This window comes from Ursus americanus, chromosome 27, assembly GCF_024610735.1.
Source record: "Ursus americanus isolate L20-20 chromosome 27, mUrsAme1.1.p, whole genome shotgun sequence".
In the NCBI taxonomy this organism is placed as follows: Eukaryota; Metazoa; Chordata; class Mammalia; order Carnivora; family Ursidae; genus Ursus; species Ursus americanus.
The window spans coordinates 41,700,434-41,725,708 of NC_142153.1; the positions used below are offsets into that span (position 1 = coordinate 41,700,434).

At 37.2% G+C, this 25,275-nt stretch overlaps 1 protein-coding gene across 4 annotated transcripts in view; it reads right to left on the reverse strand.

Moving 5' to 3' along the window:
* Positions 1-10,902, reverse strand: part of LOC123784489 (uncharacterized) — a 402,614-nt gene extending 391,712 nt beyond the window's left edge. For all 4 annotated transcript variants that reach the window (XR_006777469.2, XR_015722034.1, XM_087856553.1 and 1 more), the window contains exon 1: positions 10,785-10,902. The gene's annotated coding sequence lies outside the window, so the exon portion shown is untranslated. The remainder of the gene's footprint in view (positions 1-10,784) is intronic.
* Between the last annotated feature and the right edge of the window lie 14,373 nt (positions 10,903-25,275).

Below are 25,275 nucleotides of genomic sequence, written 5' to 3' on the forward strand. Positions count from 1 at the left end.
AAACACTCAAAGTCTGTATTATTCTAGCTCTTCTCAGTATATTTACATCCAAGAGGAGGAGAGTTTCAAAGGAAGGGTATCTGACCCTATACAAGTAAGGAGCACAGTTTTCGACGAGGCCATGAGATTTAATATTCAGTAACTTTTTTGAAAGCTTAGAGAAAGGAGTTTTCCTAACCCGTGGGGGGGGGGAGTGTAGGGCACTCTTAAAAGCACCCAAGCATTTTGGACCTTCTATAGGTATGGACTCGGCTCCACCAAACATCTGGCAACAAACAAGCATTTCTCGTCAAGCCATTGAGAAATACAGAAATGCTGTTTATTTTAATTTTAGTTGGAGATGCAGACATGTTTCTGTAGCCAAAGCAAAAACTTGGAACCATTTTAGATTTCGGTCTCTGAGTTTAGGTTTACTTTTTTGTTTAATAAAAGAGTCAACAGTACTTTTGACAATCAGCGGTTTTCCCCCAAATCCTAACTCACATTATCTCCCTTCGCAAAACTGGCTCTTAAGCCAGCCTGTGGTGAACAGTTCCTGAAAGCCACTCTTGCCTCCTTAATTATGGCATCACCATCTTCCCAGCTCTAGTTGTAAACATTCTGGAAGGAAGGCTCCATAAACCCAAGCTCCTGGGTTCCATAAGGGAACATGACATTTAAAAAAAAAAAAATGTTTATAAAGGCATTATGTTTTTGCCAAGATAATTGAATGTATTCTTTTCTCCGGCCGTGATTCATTCTTAATGGTAAGAGTTTTATTTTCAGGAAGTTTTTTTGTTTTTTGTTTTTTGTTTTTTTTTCTTTTGAGGTCTCTGCAACTTAGTAGTAAATACACAAAATAATCCATCCAATATTCCAAATAATGGGCTGGAGAGTAGGAAGTATTTTGTGTGTGTGTGTGATCCCACAGAGAGAAACCTGCACTTAATTTATACAAGGAGAATAGAGTTTATCTTTGCAGCAGAAGAGAATTTTCATATTGCCTGACTGCTTTTGGGAGCAGTCCTCTTGGAGAAAAAAACTGGAAGGCAGAAGAAGATAACATTTCTACTTAATGTGTGAAAAATAAAATTCTAGCCATGATGATTTTCAGAAGGAGGACTGGACTCTCTTTAGGAACAGTGAGTTACATGTGACTAGAGTTATTCAAGCAGGGGTTGGGGAGTTGTAAAAGAAAGAAAGAAAAACCAAACTGTAAAAACATTCAGAAGGCCCAAGTGACTTTCCAGTGCTGGGAGTCTACATTTCCGAAAATTCATTTGGGGGCTTCGGGTTGTATCCGTCCTGGTCATATGTGTGTCATTCTCAGGCCTCAAGGGCCAGTGGGTTGGACTGGAAGCAGCCAAGTCGGTGGGGACAAGTGGAGGCTCTCCTATTTTCCTGGACTCCGTAGTGCACTGTCAAGGGGTCAGGGTTAGAACTAGGAGGGACAAGAGGAGACATGAAAGGCAGAAATGTTTCAATGGGCATCGCCGGCGTGGGGAACTCTTGCAGCCTTCCCTCCCTGAGAAACACACGCACAAGCCAACAATAATCCCCGTCAGGTCTTCCTGGGCGACTGTGTGCCCACGGGTCTTGTTTGAGTTCTGTTCCCCCCCACTCTAGCACTACCGATGGAAATTCATGTTTCCTGTCCCAGATCAAATGGAACTTCCCCCATAAAACAATTTCCTGGTTTATAAAATACAATAAACATAATAATTCCCTGATACATGCTTCCCAGACATCTTTTCGTCATCGTTCTAGCCCTCAACAGGTACTCCTCTTGTAACCTTTAGCTTATACTCTTATTACTCTTGTTCTAAAAATATCCTCCCTCCAGATGCCTGGGGGGCTCAGGCAGTTAAGCGTCTGCATTCAGCTCAGGTCATGATCCTGGGGTCCTGGGATCGAGCCCCATGTCAGGCTCCCTGCTCAGCGGGGAGTCTGCTTCTTCCTCTGCTGCTTCCCCTGCTTGTGCTCTTTCTCTCTCTGACAAACAAATAAAATCTTTTTTAAAAATATAAATAAATAAATAAGAATATCCTCCCTCACCTACTAGATTCTCAATTTGCGAGGACAGAGATTGCGTCCAACAGATCCTTATATCACCTAACATGGGGAATACTCTACCTTAGAGCCCGGAAATCGCAATAGAGAGATTAGTAAATGACTGGGTTAATGAACAGGACAACTGGATAGAGGGAAAACGGCAAAGTTGACCTGCTGCTACGGACGCCTCTCTCCCCTTCCTGAGATCTCCCCTTTATGTTCTTTTATTGCAGACTTTGTGCCTGAAAAGAACAGGATCCAGAAAATCCGAGGGGTAGAAAGTTGGGAAGTTTGTCGGGGGCGCATGTCACTTCATGAAATACCAGTTTCAAAGATCAAGTTACAGTGTTTTCTCCTCCCCGATAAGGAAAACAGTGTGCGAGGGGAGTTGGAGAGAGGGAAAAGGCCACGTGAAGTTTAATCACTCGTCACAAAAGGCAATAAAATAGGACCATTGAGAAAGGTACTGAGAAAATGACTTTCCTTCAGAAAGGCAAACCTTGTCAACACACCAAGTGTGGGGAAGGGAAGAAGATTTCGAGCAACTTCAAGAAAAAGAAAAAGCTTTTTAAAACATTAGTGACCCTTGACCCTCTTCCACATATCCATTTACGTTCTATCCAGAAGGAAAATATTCTCCTATATTCCACAGCAATATATCTTTTTTTTTTTTTTTTAAACATGTAGCGATTGCCAGCCACCTAGAAGCTGAGGCGGGGACGCTGAACAGCTATGTTGGCTCTCAGTTCTTAATATGTGTGCCGAGGGTTGATAGTCAGTGAGGCAAAGAGGATGACGGCCAGATAAAACAGTCACAATCCTCAGAGTGGAAAATAATGTCGCTGGGCGAGCCAAAATATAATGTCTCCTATGACTTTTCCCTCCAGGAAGTACTTCTGAAAAACACCTTACCAGCACAATAGTCATTGACTCCAATTATATATTTTTAGACACTGCTAACCATTCTTTTTTCTTTCTTCCATTTCAAGAAAATTCTGCACATCTGGAAAGAACAGCAATGAAGAACAGGAACGGGTGCATTTGTACTCGGCTCCTACTGGGCATGTTTCGTTTAATTTCCTCCATTTTTATGACACTTTCCTATGCTGCTACTCCAGACGTTCCATAAAACACCTCGCCACGTAGGAGCCGTACAGGAAGGAAAATCTAAAGACAGTCTGACAGGAGTTCGGAGTGTCTGCTCACCACGGTGATCCGCGAAGGCAGGGAGGAGCATACATTCGGGCTTCCAAGAACCACTACTCTGTGGTCTCCCCTGGGTCCGTGTACAGACTCTTCTGCCTCTTGCAACTCTGATTTGTTGTCATGCAAACTGTCTTGCTTGTGTTTGGCGTCTGTAGCCTGCCCACCTCTTCAGTGTCTGAAGGAATGAGTACAAAGGACCCCATCTTTGATTCATACTTTTCTCTCATCCAACCTACTAACCAATCAGCTCTTCCACTCAGCAAGTAAGAGGCCATTTCTATCTTTTTACTTATGAAGAAGCAAGAACTAGGTATGGATACTATCTGGCACAAGCCCGTGGTCTGGTCCAGACAGTAGGAATAGGTACAGGATAAGTAGGTCAAGAATGGAGTCATGACCTAGGCTTTAAACGCAATGGGAGAAGCAAGCATGGGGAAGATGAATTTCTGGGGGCCTTAGGGAGGCCATTTGTTTAGAAAAAGATCTAAGTAAATGAAGAACACTTAGCACCTAGTCTCCAGGTATTGATTACCTAAGAAGAAACTGGCTTTTGCTTATTTACAATATGTGAACGAATTTCAGATCCTTGTTGGATGCAAGGTCTATGAGGGTACTGGGTGTCCACAATATGTGAGAAAACAGAAAAATACAAAACGAGGAGAATGTAGGCACAAAGCCAAATTTCGACCACACCGTAAACTTTTCAGGGGATGACTTGTGATATCCTAAATTAATATTTTCCTTCACCACACTTTCTCACTGATACAAACACACTGCCACTTAAACGGAGAACAATTTCCCTGCCGCATCTCTACTGGGAGAGGGGATAAATAAATCCCTTGGTTTATTTTTTAATTTTTTCTTATTCCTCAAATATCTATGACCTTATCTTCAATTCATGCAGCCCTGTGCTAGGCATTAGGCTTAGAATGGTCTTATTCTTAAATTTTAATTTTTAAATTTTATTGTGGAAAGAACACTTAACATGAGATTTACCACTTAAAACTTTTATTAAATTTACAATATAGTATTGTTGACGACAGGCACAATGTTGTAGAGCTGGTCTCTAGAGTGTGTTCATCTTGCTTAACTGAAACCTTATGCCCATTGCTTAGTAACTTCCAATTTTCCCCTACACCCAGCCTCTGGCAACCACCATTCCAATTTTTGCCTCATATAAGTGGTATCATTTAGTACCTGTGACTGGCTTATTAGGCTTGCGGTGACATCCTCAGCATTCATCAATAGTGCCACATATTGCAGAATTCTTGTCTTTTTAATGCTGAAGAGTATTCCTTTATATGTATGTGCCACAGTTTCCTCATTCATCTACTGATGACTTTTTTTTTTAAGTAGGCTCCATGCCCAGCATGGCTTGAACTCATGACCCTGAGATCAAGACCTGAGCTGAAATCAAAAGTCAGACACTTAATTGACTGAGCCACCCCGGCGCCCCTGCTGATGGACTTTGAGGCTGTTTCCACAACTTGGCTGTTGTGAATAGTGCTGCAGTGAACAAGAGCATTAATATCTGTTCAAGACCTTGATTTCAATTTTTTTGGGTAAATATCCCAAAATGGGATTGCTACTTTATGTAGTTCTATTTTTATTTTTTGCATGAAAATTGTACATGTGTAAGGTGTATGATGTGATGCTTTGATAGACGTATGTGGTAAAATGGTTACTACCGTCAGGTTCATTCACGGATCCATCTCTTCACACATTTAGCACTTTCAGTTGTGGGGAGATCACCTGAAATCTACTCTCTGAGCCAGTTTCCAGTATACAATACAGTGCTATAAACTACAGTTATTATACTGTGTATTAGAGCTCTAGAATTTATTCATCCTACATAACTGAAACTTTCTTTTTTTATTAAAGATTTTATTTATTCATTCAACAGAGAGAGAGACAGCCAGCGAGAGAGGGAACATAAGCAGGGGGAGTGGGAGAGGAAGAAGCAGGCTCCCAGTGGAGGAGCCTGATGTGGGGCTCGATCCCAGAATGCCAGGATCACGCCCTGAGCCGGAGGCAGACGCTTAATGACTGAGCCACCCAGGCACCACATAACTGAAACTTTCTACCCTTGGATCGACCTGCCCCATTTCCTCCACCTCACTGTCCCTGGTAAACACGATTCCATTGCCTGCTTCCAGGTATTCAACTTTTTTTTGTTGTTGTTGTTAGTTTCCACAGAAAAATGAGATCATGGAATATTTTCTCTTTGCCTGGCTTATTTCAATTAGCATAACGTTCTCCATGTTCATCCATGTTGTCACAAATGGCAGGAGCTCCTCCTTCAGAGCAATATACCACTGTATGTTTATACCCAAATTTCTTTATTTATTCATCCATCAATGGACACTTAGGTTGTTTCTGTGAATGCTGCTGCAATGAAAATGGCAGTACAGGTATTTTTTCAGACTACTGATTTTATTTCTTTCAGGTATATACCCAAAAGAGGGATTGCTAGTTCACATGGTAGTTCTATTTTTAATTTTTTGAGGAAGCACTATACTGTTTTCTATAGTGTTCCGATTTATAATCTCATCAATAATACGCAAGAGTTCCCTTTTCTCCACGTCCTCACCAACATTCGTTATCTTTTGTCTTTTTGATACTAACCATTCTATCAGGTGTGAGGTGATATCTCATTGAGGTTTTGATGTCCATTTTCCTGATGATGAATGATGTTGAGAACCTTTTTATATACCTGTTGGTCATGTGTATACCTTCTTTGGAAAAACACCAACTCAGGTTGTTTGTCCATGTTTAAATAGGGTTGTCTGTTTTACTATTGAGTTGTATGAGTTCCTTATATATTTTGGATACTAACCCCTTATCAGATATATGGTTTTCAAATATTTTCTCCCCCTCCATAGTTGCCTTTTCATTTTGCTATGGTTTCCTTTGCTTTGCAGATACTTTTTAGATTGGCATAATCCTACTTGTTTATTCATGCTTTTCTTGCCTGAAATTCTGATGTCATATCCAAAAAATCATTGCCAAGGTCAATGGCAGGGAAATTTTTCACCGATGTTTTCTTCTATATGTTTCTATGGCTTCAGATCCTATGTTTAAGTCTTTAATCCATTTGAGTTGATTTTTGTGTATAGTATAAAAGAAGGGTCCATAAATTCCTTGGTTTAAAACAACAAAATCTTTCCTTCCTTCCCTCCTTTCTTCGCTTATTTTCCCTTCATTTCCTCCTTCCCTCCATTCCTTGCTTCCTTTCTTCCTAATTTAGTAGACAAACTATTCAGTAAAGATGTGAAAAACTGTCATCCATGTGGGGCAGCAACCTGGCAGGGGCTTCCAGAATTTGAGTGAGGTAAGGAGGCTATCTGGGGGGTTTGGTGCACATGTGGTGGCCTGGCACTGATTAGGAAAGCATGCCCAAGTTGGGGAAGATGGCTGATAGGGGAAATGGGTAGTGGTGGTCTAGCGTGGTGTGATCAAGATTGAGTTGGGTGAAGGTGTTATCCATGAGGGAGAATCACAAAAGTAGTTGCTGTTATATATTGAGGAACCAAGCAGATTGAAGAGTTTGTCTACACCCATCATGGGGAATAGGAAGGGTGGAGAGGAGAGGGATGATGGCTTTAATAAGAATTGGGTACATATGAAGGGAAATGATCAAATAACTATTATCTTGAGAACAACTGAGTCAGATTTATTGCTGCTGGAAGAGGACGTTACAAATATGGAAAAAGGGAAAACTAGAATGAACCCTGAAATTTTGGATTGCAAATGGAAATATTAATGTCAATTCATAGTTTTCAACTGAGAGATAGATGGTAGACAAATATATATGGATATAGATATATGGATAGATAACATAATTATATGTAATATAATTCATATATATCCCAGCTCTGTCCTGAGAGAGTCTAGGAGCAGAGATACCCTAAGAGCAATAAGCATATCTTTCACTCAGCTCTTGCTTTATAATACCTTTCTCCACTAAAAGAAACCAGAGCACATTGGAGAAATTTCTGATCCTTCAGCTGGGGAAGAGAAGAAAGACATGAACCAGGAACATTTTGTTATACAAGAAAATAAGGAAATCTTCCAAAAATGATGAAACCAAATGTCAAAAGGATACATGAACCAGTGGGAGACTCCCACTTGTCAAATCTGGAACATTTAAACATTGAAATAAATAGTAATAGTAACATTATAACCAACCAACGAACCAAAAAAAAAAAAAAAATCCACGAGTCCATGTAGATATGAATGAATGAATGATGAGGAGAAGTGACAGATTTTCTCAAGAGTAGAATGCCAACCAATAAATACAGAAAGAACTACAGAAGAAGAAAATTACTTGGCTTTCATCACAGTAATAAGTAACCCAGACAAAGGTATCAACGCATGTGATACATTTGGGTGAGTTAGACTATGCACAGCGGGTTTACATAGATTCGATGAACTTCTGCACAAAATACTCAACAATTAGAAAGGTAAAAGAGAGAATCTTTACAATGGGGAAACCTGGAGGAAACTACCTTAATCAAGTGCTTATGTTTAATATCATCAGTAATGGCACGAATAGAATTTGCTTATAACTTGATGGGGGGCAATCAAAATAATACTGTATCATTTTTTCTGATATTCCTGCCAAAGATATTTAACTTAAATCTAGACATGAAGAAAAATCAGACAAACCTAAATTGAGAAACATTACAAAATAACTGCCCTGTAATTTTTTTAAAGTGTCAATTCATGCAAGCCAAGTAAAGACGAAGGAATGGAATCAAAGTGAACAAGACTAAACAGATAAGGCAACTAAACAGAATTGGATCCTTTTCTATAAAGGATACTACTGGAAAATGGTGAAAATTTAATAAATCTGTGGATTAAATGGTAGTAATGTATCTATGTTAAATTCCTAATTTTGATGGCTATAATTTTAGTTACGTAGAACAATGTCTTTGTAGGGGGTGATAGGGTGTCTTAAAATGATTTAGGAAAAAGAAAAAAATGCTCTTGGTACTGTTCTTTTTTTAACTTTTTATAAGTTTAAAATTTTTTAAAGATTTTGTTTATTCATCTGAGAGAGAGATAGAAAGCACACAGGAAAGAGAGAGAGAGCGCGCGAGCGCAGGCGCGCAAGCGGGGAGGGGGCAGAGTGAAGGAGAAGCAGACTCCCTGCTGAGCAGGGAGCCCAATGTGGGGGGGCAGCCTTGATCCCAGGATGCTGGGATCACGACCTGATTTAAATTATTTTTAAATAAAAATGTAAACACACAGAAGTACAGATAAAATTGGGGGAATCTGAACAAGAGCTAGAAATTGTATCAATGTTATAACCTGGCTGTGATGGTTGTGCTATAGTTTTGCAAAATGTTTCCATTGCTAGAAGTTGGCTAAAAGGTTTAAGGAAATTTCTGTATCTTTTTTTTTTCAACTCTATGTGAATCTATCATTATCTCAAAATTAATTATGAAAAAAAGTTAGGTTAAGGGAAGTAGTTTTTACTGACCATAGCCTCTCAATCTTTATAACAGCTATGACACTGGTGTTGTACTCATTATACAGAGTAAGAAAATAAAGTGAAGAATTTAAATAAAAATTTAAAAAATGAAAGAAAGTTTAAGTAATGTTTAAGATTTAACTGTTAGTAAATAGAAGGAATGGGATTGAATTAGAATTTTGTCTGGTTTTTCAGCTAAAAGAAAATCTTGCTTAAAAAAAAACCTCGAAGAAAGATTCCAAATTTACTCAATCATTATTATTGATAGAAACCAAGAAATGTACATTTTTTATTACATGGATTTGAAATTTAAAAAAAAATAAAAGAATGCCACTAAATTATCTCATCAGGCCATGGCGGGGACACGATTTTGATTACTCAGATCCCATAATACTCAATGTTCAATATAAACCTTCAAATAACATTTTCACAATTCAGCTACAAGGAGAGTCCTAACACCCTAAATGCAGTCCAAAGTGCAGGAGAAATCCTGTCTTTGGTATATTCATGGCAGAAATTACAACTTGTAAACCAAACAGTTAACAGCAAATATGAAAGACGAGTATCTGAGTAGAAGAATGGACACAAGATCTAAGGGTGAACATACAGATTATCTAAGTAGAAGATTCTATCCTCTGAAATTAGCACGTGTTTAGGAGGAAGGAAGACAGATTCTGGTATAAGAAAATGCATCCTCACAAGGCAAATTAAGTTACTGCTGGTGGTCTTTTCTCTGAAAATAAGGCTTCTGTTCTAATACTAGAACTCCAGATGCAGCTCATAGAAACCTTACTGGCAGAAGCATAGAGTACGCTGCAGATGCAGAATGGCTATGAAGCGGGGAAATACCCACATACATACGTGGAAGCATACTGGAAGGCCAATTATTATTTAGTTGTAATAAGTAGTATTAAAAATAGAAATTGGAAAGATATAAGTTGGTCACAGAGAACATATTTCTGACTTTCTCTGATCCCAACAATGGGGGAAAAAAAGACTGTAACATCTGAATCCATCCAGGTAAGTTCAAGAATGCAACTGCCTGTCTTCTCTCAATCTGACATAGAGCTTAGAATATTATCCACTGAAAATATGCTTCAAAGATGAAGAATCATAATCATAATAGCAAATACTGGATAGGCTTCTCTACGTTTTCTAAAGTTACCAGCAGGCAAAACTGACCTACCTAAAAATTTAAAGAACAGTTTGGATATATTTACACTGATATTTAAAATATATATATATATATACACACCTTTATGGGGGTGCCTGGGTGGCTCAGTTGGTTAAGCATCTGCCTTTGGCTCAGGTCATGATCTGGGGTCCTGGGATCGAGCCCTGAGTCAGCCTTACTGCTCAGTGCGGAGCCTGCTTCTCCCCCCCCCCCCCCGCTGCTCCCCCTTCTTGTGTTCTGTCAAATAATAAATAAAATCTTAAAAAAAAAAAAAAAATATATATATATATATATAAACTTTACGTGTTTCACAGGCTACAACTCAGGGACTCAAAAAAATGATCTTCTGGGCAGTATATTTCAAATTTCTATATTTGTCTACCAGGTATATGGAGAGAACTGGGCTAAGTCCTCATATTGACCTCTAGACTTCCTATAAGAATGATTAACTGAGAGATTTAAACCAATGCCCCTTTTCTATTCTTCCAAAACACCAAGAGTGCTTAAAAGAGCTATACTTAGTGTCTACTAGAATTACTATCTAGTACATTAAAATAATATGCATTTAAATGAATAATATATAATTTAGGTCAGATTTTTTTTAAGTTAAGTGTGATTAAATACATTTTCCGCTAATCTTCAATTATCATTCATGCTGGTTTTCTCTCATTCTTGAGTAAAATTAGTTCATCCCTAGTTTTTACTGGGGCATACTGATTTTATGGTACTTGTCACTGGCTCCTCATGTGGGAGTTAAAATACCTTATTTAAGTATCAAAAATTTTATAGCCTTTTTCTCTATCTTCTGTAGACTTCTACTTCCCCTTATTATCCTTCTATTAAGAGAGTCATAATTAATTTCCTCTTGAAAACTATCAGTGCAAAGTTATAACTTACCCTTCAAGTTTCAAGCTTTCCCTCTGCTTGCGCACTTCCTTATGTTCCAATAGAAATTATGTAGCTGAGCAATATAACGGTCTGGAAACAATGATGATAGTCTTTTTAAATTTTCATATAAATGTTATTTGCACATGCCCTTTAAATTTTTCCTCTAGATGCCTTTCCCAATCAGATATTTCACAAACTGGTTTTACCTCTTCCCCTTTACTCAAGTCTAAAGTTTCTTAATAAACTGGAGTACATGAAGAAACTACATAAATATCTTTAATTTTTTTCCAAGAAAAACGGGAAAGTGAAATACTAGGGGCAAAAAAACACAACAACGACAACAACAAAAAAAAAAACCTTAGAGATGCTGCTCGGCTAGTTAATAAGCATTATTATGCACATATTCAGAAAATATTTTTCAGACTTCAAATGTTGACCATACTTTCTCTCCTCACACATCTATTTTCAGGGTGAGTTCTGAAATGCTAAGATTAAGCAGTCTGGTCACTGAACAATGTCCCATTTTGACCTTGCCCTGGGAGAGTACCAGGTCATCAAGCAGCAATGAAAGAATTTAAAAGAATGTCTGATATCATACATTTTAAAAAAAGTTTTTCCTTTGTTTTTGAAGCTTCTTTCCTTATGGAGAATTAGAAAAGTCAGGTTGGGGTATGAGTACTGTGAAGGGAGGTTAGTTCTGCTTTAGGCCTTCAGGGAAAGGACACGTGCAATTCTTGAGGCCTTCACAGCCGGCCAGTTGAGCAAACGTTTGGCAAATAGATAGGACTTTGGCAGACGCCCAACCAGGAACAAAGAGTCGTATTTGTTGGGGCGTATCCCTTATCCTATTCTTTGGGAACATAAGCGTAATCAACAGGTCAGTGGCTGTGACTGTCAGTCCAGTGAAGGCAGGAGCGCAACACCTGGTGGAGCCAGCGGAATGGGACTCCCAAATCGAGAAAATGGCAGGCAGTGTTCCATATTGAGTGTCATAAGTTGTTCTGAGAACAGCAAGTGTCTTGATTAATAAAAACGCTTAGAAGGGAAATGCTGAAATGTGGTCATATTGCCTTATGTTTTAGGTTGAGATGCCAGGAAGATAAGCGGTAAAAGTTATTCTGAGAGATTGTATCATCCACAAAGAAATGAACAGATAACTGTCGGAGGCAGCTGATTCTGGGCTCCTTAACAGAGAGAAACACAAATAACCCTCCCTTATATAAGATAAGCCTTCTTTTTCTATTGAGAAAGAGTGTGCCGGAACTATCTATTGCCTAAGATGCTTAAGAAACTTTATGAAAAAACAAAACACTTGTGAATATGAGAAGCAAAAATATTAATTTCTATTTCAATTCTTGCTATTTACACAGAATAATTTGTTAAAACATATACTCTTATTTTGACCTCTGTAATTTACAGAATATTTATGTTTCCAAATGTGCATAATTCCACAGTGCATTTTCATATAGATGCTACAGTATACGATTCATGTAGTCGGATCCTCAACGGTATTGCTGCACTAAAGCAGTTACCCTGAAGTAGGAGTGAGCCAGTACACAGCACTGTATGTTTAGGCAGAATTGTGTATTTGTAATGGTAACAGAATTGTTTTTGTGTTTCTGCGCATTTGGGGGGGGGTATGGCTGATGATTTCTATTTCCTAATGGGTAAATTTTTTTATTTTAACTATAATAACTTCTTAATTTTCAGACTGTGGCTGGTACCTTTGTATATTTGTGTGTGTGTGTGTGTGTGTGTGTGTGTGTAGATCAAGTTTTATTAGCTATATTGTCATATATCCTATCATTTACATGTGTCATTACCCGATTATAATTAACAAGAATCAGTTCCATTTTTACATACTTAAATGTTCACTGTGTTTCCTTTGATGATACTTTATATTTCCTTAATAATACTGTACTTATTTCCCCACTCACACCGGCCTTTATTAAAATGGACTTATGGGTAGTCCATGTGACATAAGAAAGTTATCTACAGAACAAAATAAACTGAAGTAACATTTTTTTCCCACCATGGTTGCAAATAATCCTGAAATCTCTAGGATTCATTTTCCATTTTCTAGGGTGTATTTTGTCAGCCGAGAATGAGTTAAAGTAAGTTTTTTTAACCAAAAATTTATAAATAAATAACCCTAACAACTTATACATTTCAGTTTGTATTTATACTTGCTAATTCTTTTACTGTTCCTTCCATTATATCTTTCAAAATTTACATGAAAATATATTTTAATAATCCTTTTTAGACCAGGAAAATTTCAACTGCATAAACATTTAAGCACACAACTTTTTAAGTGTGAGAACTTATAATTCTTTGATCATTTATCTTAATACTAGAACTCTTATTTCAGTGGAAACTACCCACCAGAACAATACACAGTATTCTCCCTCTCTCTATTTTTCTGTCTCTCTCTCTCTGTCTCTTTATATATAGTCTTGGGGTAAACATTTGCCATCTAGATCAGTTTTTTTCAGTGTTTTACCCCCACACATTAACCTGCTTCAGATCACATGAGATGCTTGTTAAAATGCAGATACCTGGGTCCAACAAACCTAGTGAATTAGTTTCTGTGGTAGAACCTCGGGTATCTGCATTCATAACAAGTCCCCCAGGTGACTCTCACGTACCATAAAATATGAAAAACCAAAATTCTAGAGATTTTCCTCTTCTAATCTAATATCAGTACTACCAAATACAATAGGAGTCATATTATCCAAATTAGATAATATTTTTTAAAATAATTAATATTTAACGATGAGATATAAATTGTTTTTCTATACCAAGAATGGAAGTTGTTAAATATCCTGCCCAGAGGTTTGAAATAAAGAAACTTAGCTCCTTTACCTTTAATAATATACAAGTGAGCATTTATTTAATCTGTGTTATGTGAATTTCCTTACTTTACTATTTAAAAAAAATTATTGAAGGATAGCATACATACACAGAAGGACCCAAAGCCTAAGGGTAAGCTTGATAAATTTTCACAAAGTGAGCACAGCCATGTTGTCAGCACACATATCACATAGTTGGCACCCTTTATCCTGCTACGCGTTCATACCACCTCCCTTTCTGACTACTATGGACAGAATACCACAGATCACTTCAGGCTAAGTTTGAACTTTGTATACATAGAATCATACATTATATGCTCTTCTTTTTCTGGCTTATTTTCCTCATTATTATATTTGTAGATCCATCCATGTTATTGCCTCTTGCTATTCTTACTGCTACAGAATATTTCATTATTCCACACTTTACCACTGATAGGAATACCTGGGTTAAGAGCATGAGTATGAGTCTCTCAGCCAAGAATGTGTATGCTTAAACTTTAGTCAGTGATGTGCTGATTATTTAACTATTAGGTCTCTAGGGGAAAAAAACAAAACAAAGCAAGCAAACTCTGATTTCTGGCATTTGTCAATTTCTGTGGCATAACTTTCGCACCTTTGTCAATTTCAATCACCCAGTGGGGGGTCTCACAGGCCAGCTGAGTCAGTTCCAGCTTATCTTACAGATGCCACGAAACTTTTCCAAAGAAGTTTACAGCTCCTCCAGCAGTGCCTGAGAATTCATTCGAATTACTCCACACACTCAACAGGGGCTTTTAACTGTTGTTGGGGGTGTTGCTTTATGTTGGCTTAGCAATTCTGGTGGGTATATAGTGATACTTATTATGGTTTTAATTTGGATTTCTCTAACAATGAATGATTTAGAGCATCTTTTAAGCTATTTATGGGTCATCTGGATATCCATTTCCGTTAAGTGTCATCCATTTATTGAAAATATACTATCCAATTTTTCTATTGAGTTGTGTGCCTTTTTCTTACTTTTTTATGTGAGTTTTTAAAATGTGAGTTAACTAAAATGAGAGTTGCTCTCTTATTCATCATGACTCTCCTGTATGGCTGTCTTTTAGGGAATCTCACAGTATTGGGCACAGAATTTGTGTTGCAAACTGACAGGGCCTTTTCAACAGCAACTTTCCTGATCCTTAAAAGCCTAAGTCAGAGCATAACATTCTTCACTAAAAAACCTTCTAATGATTTCTGTTTGAAGTCAGGATGAAAACATTCTTTTCTAGAGCCTACATTTCCCTACATGATCTGTCAGACTTGGGACCACTTGGTGCCCTTATCTTCTGTCACTTCATTCACTGCTCCTGCCCTTAAAACACGCTGAGCTCATTCCTGCCTCAGGGCCTTTGCACACGTTCCCTTTTCTGTGCTTTGAATGATCTCTCAGGTTCACACATGGCCCTGCTTCTTGCTATTCTCTACTACAATATCCTCAGACAGGACTTTCCTGACCACACAAACAAAGGTAACCACCATTTCTAGAAACCCTTTATCCGGTTACCCACTTTTTATCAATTCATAACAATTACTAACATGAGAAATGGTCTTGTTTGTTCATTTACATATGTATTTTCTATCTCCCACTTTTTAAATAATGCGCTGCACGAAAGACACTGGACCTCTTCATTTCACCCCTATATCCAGTGCTTAGAACATGGCCAGATATACAGAAGAACTGTCAAACAAATAAATAAAATATTCTTATTTTCAAAAAACAATTTTAGTTTCTTCACAAACTTCCGTTCCTAGAACACTACAAATAATTGCAAAATATCATTTGATGCTTAGCTATTCTTCTTAACAGGACTTTCTGCTCTTTCCAAAAGTGTTACCTTTCCTATCTTTAACTTGACTATTATGAACAAACCTTTTTTCCTTTGATGATTAAAGTTGGTGCAGATCCTGTATGCCCCCTTAAGGTGTATAGTCTGAGCTGTTGGAACTGAGAGAGGAGTAGAAATGATGAAGGCTATATGCAAGGTCGCAGGTCACATGTGTACACGTACTACGTGCCAGGCATGCAAAATAGGAAGACTTAGGGGAAACACAAAGTTAGGGATCCATACAATCTTCACAAGACAGGAAATGGCAAATCAAATAAGTATCAACATGAGGATCTGCTTCTGAGGGGTAGTAACAGACAAGGGTGGCAAGGAGAGTGAGAAACGAACGGAGATTTCATGGCAGTGGCAGGTCCAGGTGAAGTCTTGAGGATAGTCTTTTTTTTTCCCCCCCTAAGTTTTTATTCAAATTCCAGTTAATTAACATACAGTGTAATGTATATTTCAGGTGTACAATATAGTGATTCAACACTTCCATACATCACCCAGTGCTCACCAGGACAAATGCACTCTTTAATCCCCATCACCGATGTCACCCATTTACCCCAAGTTTCTTTTGAAATTATGTGCAAAATCTTGCTGCTACTGTCATAGCATTTGAATTCAGCATCTGATATATTTCCAGCGTTACTCCCTCCACTCTCCTGCCAGTGTGAGTTCTGTTCGTCTTGGCGTGGTAGTGGTAAAAGGATGCCATGAGATACAGAGGAATGTGTAGACAGATCATGTTTTCTCAGACTTTCTCTTCAGAACCATGCAATTTCATAAGTACTGTCACCATCCTTGTTATGGCAAGACCTTAATATTGCCAGGATGACAGATTTGTGTTACATAGTCCAATGAGATGCTGAGTGAGTTGTAGTTAGGCTAAAAGGGATTAATGCAAAATAGGATATGGGCTTACATTAGAGTTGAGAGGAATCTGAGATAGAATATAGTGGATGATTACTATGTGAATTTCTGTTCGGTGAACGGAGCAAAACTTAGGGCAAGGGAGCCAGACTTGTCCCTTGATACTGGAGTGTTCCCTGGGAGCTCGTCCTCAGGTGGGGTGGTTTTATTCTCATTTTACTTGTGCGAGAAAGTGGTCAAGACATGCTATTCAGCTCTTGAGCAGGCGATCATATATATAAGCTATGTCCCCACAGAGACCCAGTCTCTGCAAAGTCACATGAAAAGGAAACACAGATCTGACTCCAGAAGCCTTGAGACATCATTGCTTTCTACCTTCTTAACAAGTCTAGCCCAGGCATTTTGCTCAGTGCACGACACAGGAAGTTTAACATGACCTGTTTTCTAGATAAAATTTCCTCTTTCCATATTATACACTCAAGAAAATCACACATACACACAATAAAATAAAAATTCTCCTATTCCTTTATGCCATTCTATTTCATTTGCTCCTACTGCTTTCTTAACCCTCACTCAACACACTGTCGTGCACCACGTCCACCACATCTCTCAAACTACCTATCATACTATACCATTGCCTCACTCTACACAGCCATTGGAAAGTGTAGTCTCACAGATGGTGGGGACTTGGGGCCCGCTATTTGGATATGGGGCCGTGGTGAAGAGGCCAGCGACATTTCACACAAGAATCCCTGGAATTCAGGGGAGAAAAAAGCTGTGAATGCTGGTATATTAATAACTTTTTTTCTGTTACATTGCTCTTGTGAGAATAACATTGTGCAGATAGCTCTGGGAATTAGAGGATGAAGCTATAAGGATGGAGAAATAGAGTTTTCTGGGTATATGTGGAAAGAGTGTGCTATCATAAAATTTTGCAATGCACAATGGAATAGCCTAGTTGATGTGCTCATTGGTTGTATAGCACCAGAAGTTTTATTCCAGAGTTTACTAGAAATGTTTAGTCTTCATCTGATAAGGAGAGGCAAAAAAATGATACAGGAAATTCAGTTTGAAATTACTGAAAGGAACGTCTCCAAACTAGAAGATAAACTGAAAGTTGGAGTTAGATATAATATTGTCAAAAAGCTATCACTCTACAGTATTTCTGAAGGTATGATGCGAAGAAGGTAATTTTTCAAAAGGTGTCCACGTTCATAGAAAGAATCACATGATCCTGGATAGGGGTTGATTTATCATAAAATATAAGAATAAGTATGATCAGAGATAGCAAAAGATAGAGAAACACCAACCGAGACTAAGCTGGAGAAAAGAACTAAGCACGAAACAGAAACTGCTTCTAGATGTCTAGTTCTGTCCTTGATAGTAGTATATGATTCAACAACCACTTAAAAAAAAATCAATTTGAACAAATGCAATTTTATAGAACATAATTTGTTGAAAGCAATTTAGTTAAAAGCAAGTTGGTCAACAGGTCATTTTGGCTGAAATGATGATGGGGTTTAAATGAAAATTCCTAGACTGTTTTTTTCTGGTATTAGCCATTTTTGGTACACGTGGGGTACTTTGAAGACATTCATACATCATTATGTATTCTTCTCCAATATATGTATATTTTCTACTTTCGCCTTTTAATACCTAATAGCATGTTCAGTCATGTTTTCATGTTTAACCAATCATTTCTTTTATTCTCTACTTTTTTGTTTTTACATTTATAGTTGATATAAAAATTATTCTTGCACATTCGGTTAAGATAAGAAGATGTTGGAATAAAATAAATATCTAACATTTAATAAGTTGCCTAAATAAATTATCTTAGGTTACAAAATAATGATATGGTCCTGTTTCTGCTGACAAATAAGACACACAGATTAATACATAAATATATATATTTACTAAACATACATTATATTTTGGAAAGGCCAGGTCAGATAACAAAAAAGGTTAATGGATGATTCAGAATGGTAAAATTCTAGGCTTTTTTCTGCTGTCTTTTTATCAATCATATTTTTTTATTTTTAAAATAAAGCATATTTTTCTTCTAACATGGAAAAACAGAACGAGAAGCAAATAATGAAATAATGAATCATTAATAAAAAAAAAAAACCCGAAGTTTTGAAAAATGGGATTTTCTACTTTAAATATATCAATTCAAAACACTTATGCTTATTCTGCTTATTTGGCCATATTTTCATCTTTGTGCAAGGGAAAAAAGGGGACAGGATTTTCTTTCTTTCACTTTTGTTTCACATTTAGGTTATTCTAACATTTTTCTACCAAAAATGAAAGAGTGGACATAACTAAGAATGAATTAAAAATACAGGTAAAAATAGCTAATTAAGCAAGCAATATAAGAATAATTTCTTGATAACTGGTACTGAAAAATTAGAGAAAGATATCTACAAAATTCTAACATGGCAAAAATTCAAACTTTCCAAAAATGCAACAAAAACAGCCTAAATAAGTTATGGTAAATTACAAAATAGTGTTACAATCTCATTTATACTGGCAAGTAGGACATAAATATTTATGTAATATATCATACACAAACTTTGCATTTTTAAAAAAGGGTCTGTACAAATATTAAAAAGGTTAATGATGGCTGCACAATATGCAACAAAAGAATACTTAAAAAACCAGTTCCCACATATATTCATTTTTAACAGAGTTCTTGTACATATTAGTTTTTGAATAAATTGTTGATTTGGAAAGCTGGGTTTCAGCTAACACGTATTCAGCCAAATTTAAGCAATTTTTTTCTACCATATGCATCTTGAATTGTATCATATATTAGGCAACTCTTGGCTACTAGAAATCATAATTAATCCAGAGAAAGAATCTTGCAGAATCTGATACAGGTGATTGAATTGGGAACATATTGAGTACTTGGACATGAGAATTTACTAGAATGACATACTGAGAAACACATAACTGAATTTAAAGGAGTCTTCTGGTTGTGTACTGTGGATTAACCGAGGAAGTAATCCATTCCTGGGACCATGAGTCTGATTCTGCTAATGTAAGATTGCGTAAGTGGGGAGGTCTTGGTAGGATTTATTTTCCCTTTGGGAAAATGGGATATACAAGTATCTTCTCTGATACTTGTTCACTGTTGCAAAAGGAGGCATGTATAGGGATATTCACTGCAGGATGATACAAGATATATACATAGATACAAATATTATACATTTTCATCAATAAGTAAATGGTTAGATAATATCCAAAGATATATATTTATTTATGTTTAAAGATTTTATTTATTTATTTGTCAGAGAGAGAGAGAGAGCCCAAGCAGAGGGAGAAGCAGACCCCTGCTGAGCAAGATGTCCGATGCTGGACTCAATCCCAGGACCCTGGGATCATGACCTGAGCTGAAGGCAGATGCTTAACCAACTGAGCCACCAGGTGTCCCTATCCTAAGCTATACAGAAAACTACTCTGTGGCAGTTGACTGGTAAAGATCTGAAAATATAAATATAGCAACCTTTTTAAGACCTATTATGATGAGAAAATAACAAATATTTATAATTCTATTTCTATTAAAACAACAAAAAATATATATTCTATACGTTCTAACTTTTTGTCCATATATGCATTTATGTATGAAAAATGTCCTAAAGTTTACAAAGTACACTGGTTTCATTCTCTCTTAAATGGGAAATGAGATAAGGTGGGAAAAGGGGAGATTTGTACTTTTACCAAATATACATCAATATTGTTTGCATTTATTATATACAAATATATTCCTGTATTACTAGCAGAGGTAACAAGAGTAAAAAACTTGAGTAACTCAAATAAACACGGAACTAAATTAAAAGGACATTTAATATTTCAAATCTTTCAAATACCTAACATGTAACTGAGTCTTCAAAGTATTACCACCTCCCTCACCTCCACCCCCCACCACAAGGATAAAGGAGAGGGAAAGTGAGAAGATAACAGTTATTGAAGATCCACACCATGTACAGGGGTTTCTTATGCTTACACGGATTCACTTCCTGTAAGAGATAGAGCCACGAATTACATCCCTAGAACTCTCTGCATCTGGGTTGGCTACACATTATGATAGTATTTTTGTGTATTAGACGTGAACTGAAAAATGTGAGAATTTTCATTGAGTAAGAAGAAGAACGCTCATGAGTATTTTCTCTGTATGGCTTTTCCTTAGAAAGTGTTGAGTGATGACCATAGCTAATGAATTAGGACATAATGGTTAGCTAGTTGGAATTTTCCTTCAAAGATGAATACATTTAAGTACTTCAGGTTGATGAATTCTTGTCTACATATTCAAGATGGATTAGGCAATTATCCAATAAATCAGGGTGAAAAACCTATTACAGAATAAAGACAGGGGTGGGGGTTATTTCTGTTTCTAAGATTGATGGCTTAAATTAGTTAAACTTACTATCTTCTTCATTTTCCTAGGACAGGGATGACCAAACAAACACTTTTTCTTAATGGGTCAGTGTCTTGCATATACAAGGCCCTCAATAAATATTTGTTGCAGAAAAATGAACTTAATGGAGGGATGCTTTCAAAACATTTTGTATTCATGTAAAATGCTATCATTTATCTACCTTATTTGTTTAATATTCTATTATATTTCATTTACTCTTTATAAGGTAAAAGTGTTTTCATTAATTATTCAACATTAATTTTTGAACCAGAAGATAGTAGAGAGTAACAAACCTGTAGAAGAAGCTCTTAGAGAGCTTGATTCAAACTTGAGCAATGAAATGGATGACTTAAAAGAGATCACTCAGACACTTCTACACAAGCACCTTCAGAGACACCTCAGTTTGGGGATACCTGGGTGGCTTGTGTACTGGTCTCATTCTTCTCTATATCAATGTTTTACAGCTTATCACATGCATCTCAGATCTAAATTGGATGTACATTTCTCCCAGCCTTTTCCAGGGTGCACTAACACTATCCTTATCTTAAAGTAAAGAGAAAACCCAGAGAAATCTACAAATCATGGAGATTAATAAGGTGGTTTAACAAGGTGCTGAATAAAAGATTCAAGGTACTAGAGTCACTTTTATTTTATGCACTAGCAAATAGTGCTTAGAAATTGCCAAATAAAGGATACTATTACAATGACAGCAAAAACGTAGACTAGGAATAAACCTAGAAGCAATATATAAGTCTGTTATGAAGACTAGTATATTAACAGAAAGATATCCAAGATGACCTAAATAAATGGAGAGTTAGACCATATATATTGATTGGGGGAAATCAGTACATTAATTTGTCAGTTTTTCCCCCAAATGATCCAGAGATTCTTGCTATTTCCAATAAAATTTCCAAAATAGTTTTTCATGGAACTAGATAAGCAGATTTAAAATCATATGTGCAGAGCAAAACTCCATAAATGGCCAGTTACTCCTGAAGAAAAGAGATTAGATCAGGAAGATTTGCCCTACTACATGGAATTCTTAGTAAATAGCAATAGTAACTAATACAGTCAATAATACAGGAAAAAAAACAGATAAATGAATACAATGAATAAAGAATCCAGAAATAGAAACATGTGCATATGGAAATATGGAAATATGATAGAAATGAAATTATAGATCAGTGGATTGGCTTTGGAACAGTTAATTAAAACTAATTCCAAGGCTGATCAAAAATTTATACAACAAAATTTTTTTTTTAAATTGAAGATTAAATGTATCTATTCCTTCGTGGTGGCAACATACTGTCGAATGAACATAATTACAGGCAAATAAGGAAAAATGGCTAAATTGTGCCACATAAAATTAAGAACTTCTGTTCTTCATAAAAGACCGAAAAGAGAGTGAGAAAACAAGCAAACTAAGACACAATATCAGCCACACTTAACACTTACAACTGATAAAAGTTAGTGTCCAGAACATGTAAAATTGAATATATAAAAAAATTATTAGACTTCTGGGGAAGATGGTGGAGTGGGATGCTAAGCTCACTTTATCTCATGGATACACCTAGACAACACCCATATCAGTGTAAATAACCCAGAAAATGACCCAAAGCCTGGCAGAACAGACTCGCCACAGCTAAACATGGAGAAGAAGCCACATTGAAAAAGAGACGGAAGGGTGAAGACACAGTCGGGAACCAAACTGACCCTCGAAACTGTCCACAGGAGGGAGGGACACTGCAAGCACTGAGAAGGGAGAGGAACAGACCCCACACCAGGCTCCAAAGCATGAGGGACCTTCACTGGAAGGTGAATCCCCCTATTATTTGGCTTGGAAAACCAGAGGGGCTTAATTTTGTGAGTTCTTATAATGCGGGGGGGGGGGGGATACTTAACACCTGGAACTTTAAAAATCAGCAAGCACAGCTCTGAGAGATCCTGAGGGCAACAGGAAACTGAATCCCCCCCCACCTAAAGAGAGAGCACAACAGCCTAGCTGAAATACAGTATAAAAGCAGTAATTTGAAAAATGTACAGGAGGGAGATTTGTTTACTAATTTCACAGCATGTGCTGGAAGGGCAGAGATCTTTGGGAGACATCTCCAAAAACAAAAGGGCTGGCAGGTACCATTTCCTTCCCTTGACCTCCAGCCTAGATATACTAACACCTGTAGGAACCAGCTCCACACAAATACCCTCCACATGGCTTGCTAACAATGCTACCTGCCCCTGCATTCTCCTGTGGTCATGCCCCCTCCAACTCACCCTCAGCAGTTCTCAAAAACAAGAGGTCCCCCTACAAAGCAATTAGCACAAAACTTACTAATACCCTGCAGCCCACCCCCACCCTGTGTTCTCCTACAGTCCTAACCCATCCAACAAGCATTATGCGGGAGTCCATCCAATGCAGAGCCACAAGTATGGCATAGTGCAAGCAGCCCCGATAGGGGTCAGGAGCACTCCAAAGTGACTCCAGCCCTGGGGAGAGGGGACTATAACCACATACACAAGTCCTACTTGGGTCCCAGGAGGGGGCTGGGGGCAGACAGCTGATCTGGATTGTAGACCCTGCCCACCCATGAAAGCTTCTTGGAGGACAGCACAGAGAAATTTCCCTGCAGTTTGGTGCTACTGCACCTGTGGTAAGCATGGTCTGACCCAACTCAAGGCCAAGGAAGCTCCAAATTAGTCCATTAACAACAAAGGGACCAAACCCTGCCCAAGTAGGAAAAGGTAGACATTGCAGACAACTGAACTGAAGACAAATGTGGCTCAGCCACAACAGTAGAGTGCATACAACACACATAAGAGATACACCTGAAGTGCCAGGTTCTGGTAAACAGGGGACATTCTACTGCAGGGCACTACTTCTTTGTAAGGCCACTACTTTGAAGAACAGAAGAAACTGTTGACTTTTCTAAGTCGCAGAAACAGACACAGAGAGTTAGACAAAATGAGGAGACAGAGGAATATGTACCAAGTAAAAGAACAGGACAAAATCACAGCAAGAGAAATAAACAAAATGGAGATAACATGCAGATAGAGAATTTAAAGTAATGGTTATAAAGATATTCAATGGACTGTATAAAAGAGTGAAGGATCTCACTGAGACCCTTAACAAAGAGATAGAAAACATAAAAAAGAACCAATCAGAGATGAAGAATTCAATAAGTGAAATTAAAAATGCACTAGAGGGAATAAACAGCAGACTAGGGGACGCAGAACAGATCAGTGATCTGGAGGACAGAGTAATGGAAAGTAATCAAGCTGAATAGGAGAAAGAAAAAAGAATAATAAAAAGAGACTAGATTAAGGGAACTCAGCAACACCATCAAGTACAATAACATTCTCATAATAGGGATCCCAAAAAGAGGAGAGAGAAAAAAGGGGGGAGAAAATTGATTTGAAGAAATAATAGCTGAAAATTCCCAAATTTGGGGAAGGTAACAGAAATCTGGATCCAAGAGGCACAGAGTTCCCCCAACAAAATCAACCCAAGGAGATCCACACCAAGACACATAGTAATTAAAATGGTAAAAGGTAGTGGTAAAGGGAGAATTTTAAAAGCACATATCAGCTGATTTTTCAGCAGAAACTTTGCAGGCCAGAAAGGAGGGACATGATATATTCAAAGTGCTGAAAGAAAAAACCTTGCAGCCAGGAATACTCTAACCAGCAAGGCTATCATTCAGAATAGGAGAGAGAAAGAATTTCTCAAACAAAACTTACAAGAATTACTAATCACAACTAAACCAGCCTTTTAAGACATGTTAAAGGGGAGTCTCTGAATGGCAAGTAAAGATCATAAGCAGGAGTAAAAATAGTAGGAGGCACAAAAGCAGCAAAATTAAGTATAACTACAAAAATCAGTCCAGGATCTCACAAAATAAATGTATATAAAGATGGAAATCATGACACCATATATCTAAAACAGGGGGAGAGTAAAAATTTAGTGCTATTAGAGTGAGTTCAAATTTAAGCGACTATCAACTTAATATAGATTGCTAAATGCGGGTGTTATATAGAAATCTAATGGTACCTGCAAAACAAAAACCAGTAATAGATAATGCAAAAAACAAAGAGAAAGGAATGCAAGTATGCCATTTAAGAAAACCAACAAATTATGAGCAAGAGAAAAAATGAACAGAGAAGTAAAAAATAACCATAAAAAAGTAACAAAATGACAGTAAGTACATACAAATCAATAATTGCTTTGAATGTAAATGGACAAAATGCTCTAATGAAAAGATATAGAATGATAGAATGGATAAAAAAAATAAGACCTATCTATATACTGCCTACAAAAGACCCATATCATATCTAAAGACAGATGCAGATTGAAAGTGAAAGGATGCAGGACATTTACCATGCAAATGAACATGAAAGAAAAGTGGGATAGCAATATTTACATCGGAAAAAATAGACTTGAAAACAAAGACTGTAAGAAGAGCCAAGGAAGAACACAACATAATTATGAAGGGAACAATTCAACAACAACAAAAAATTACAATTTA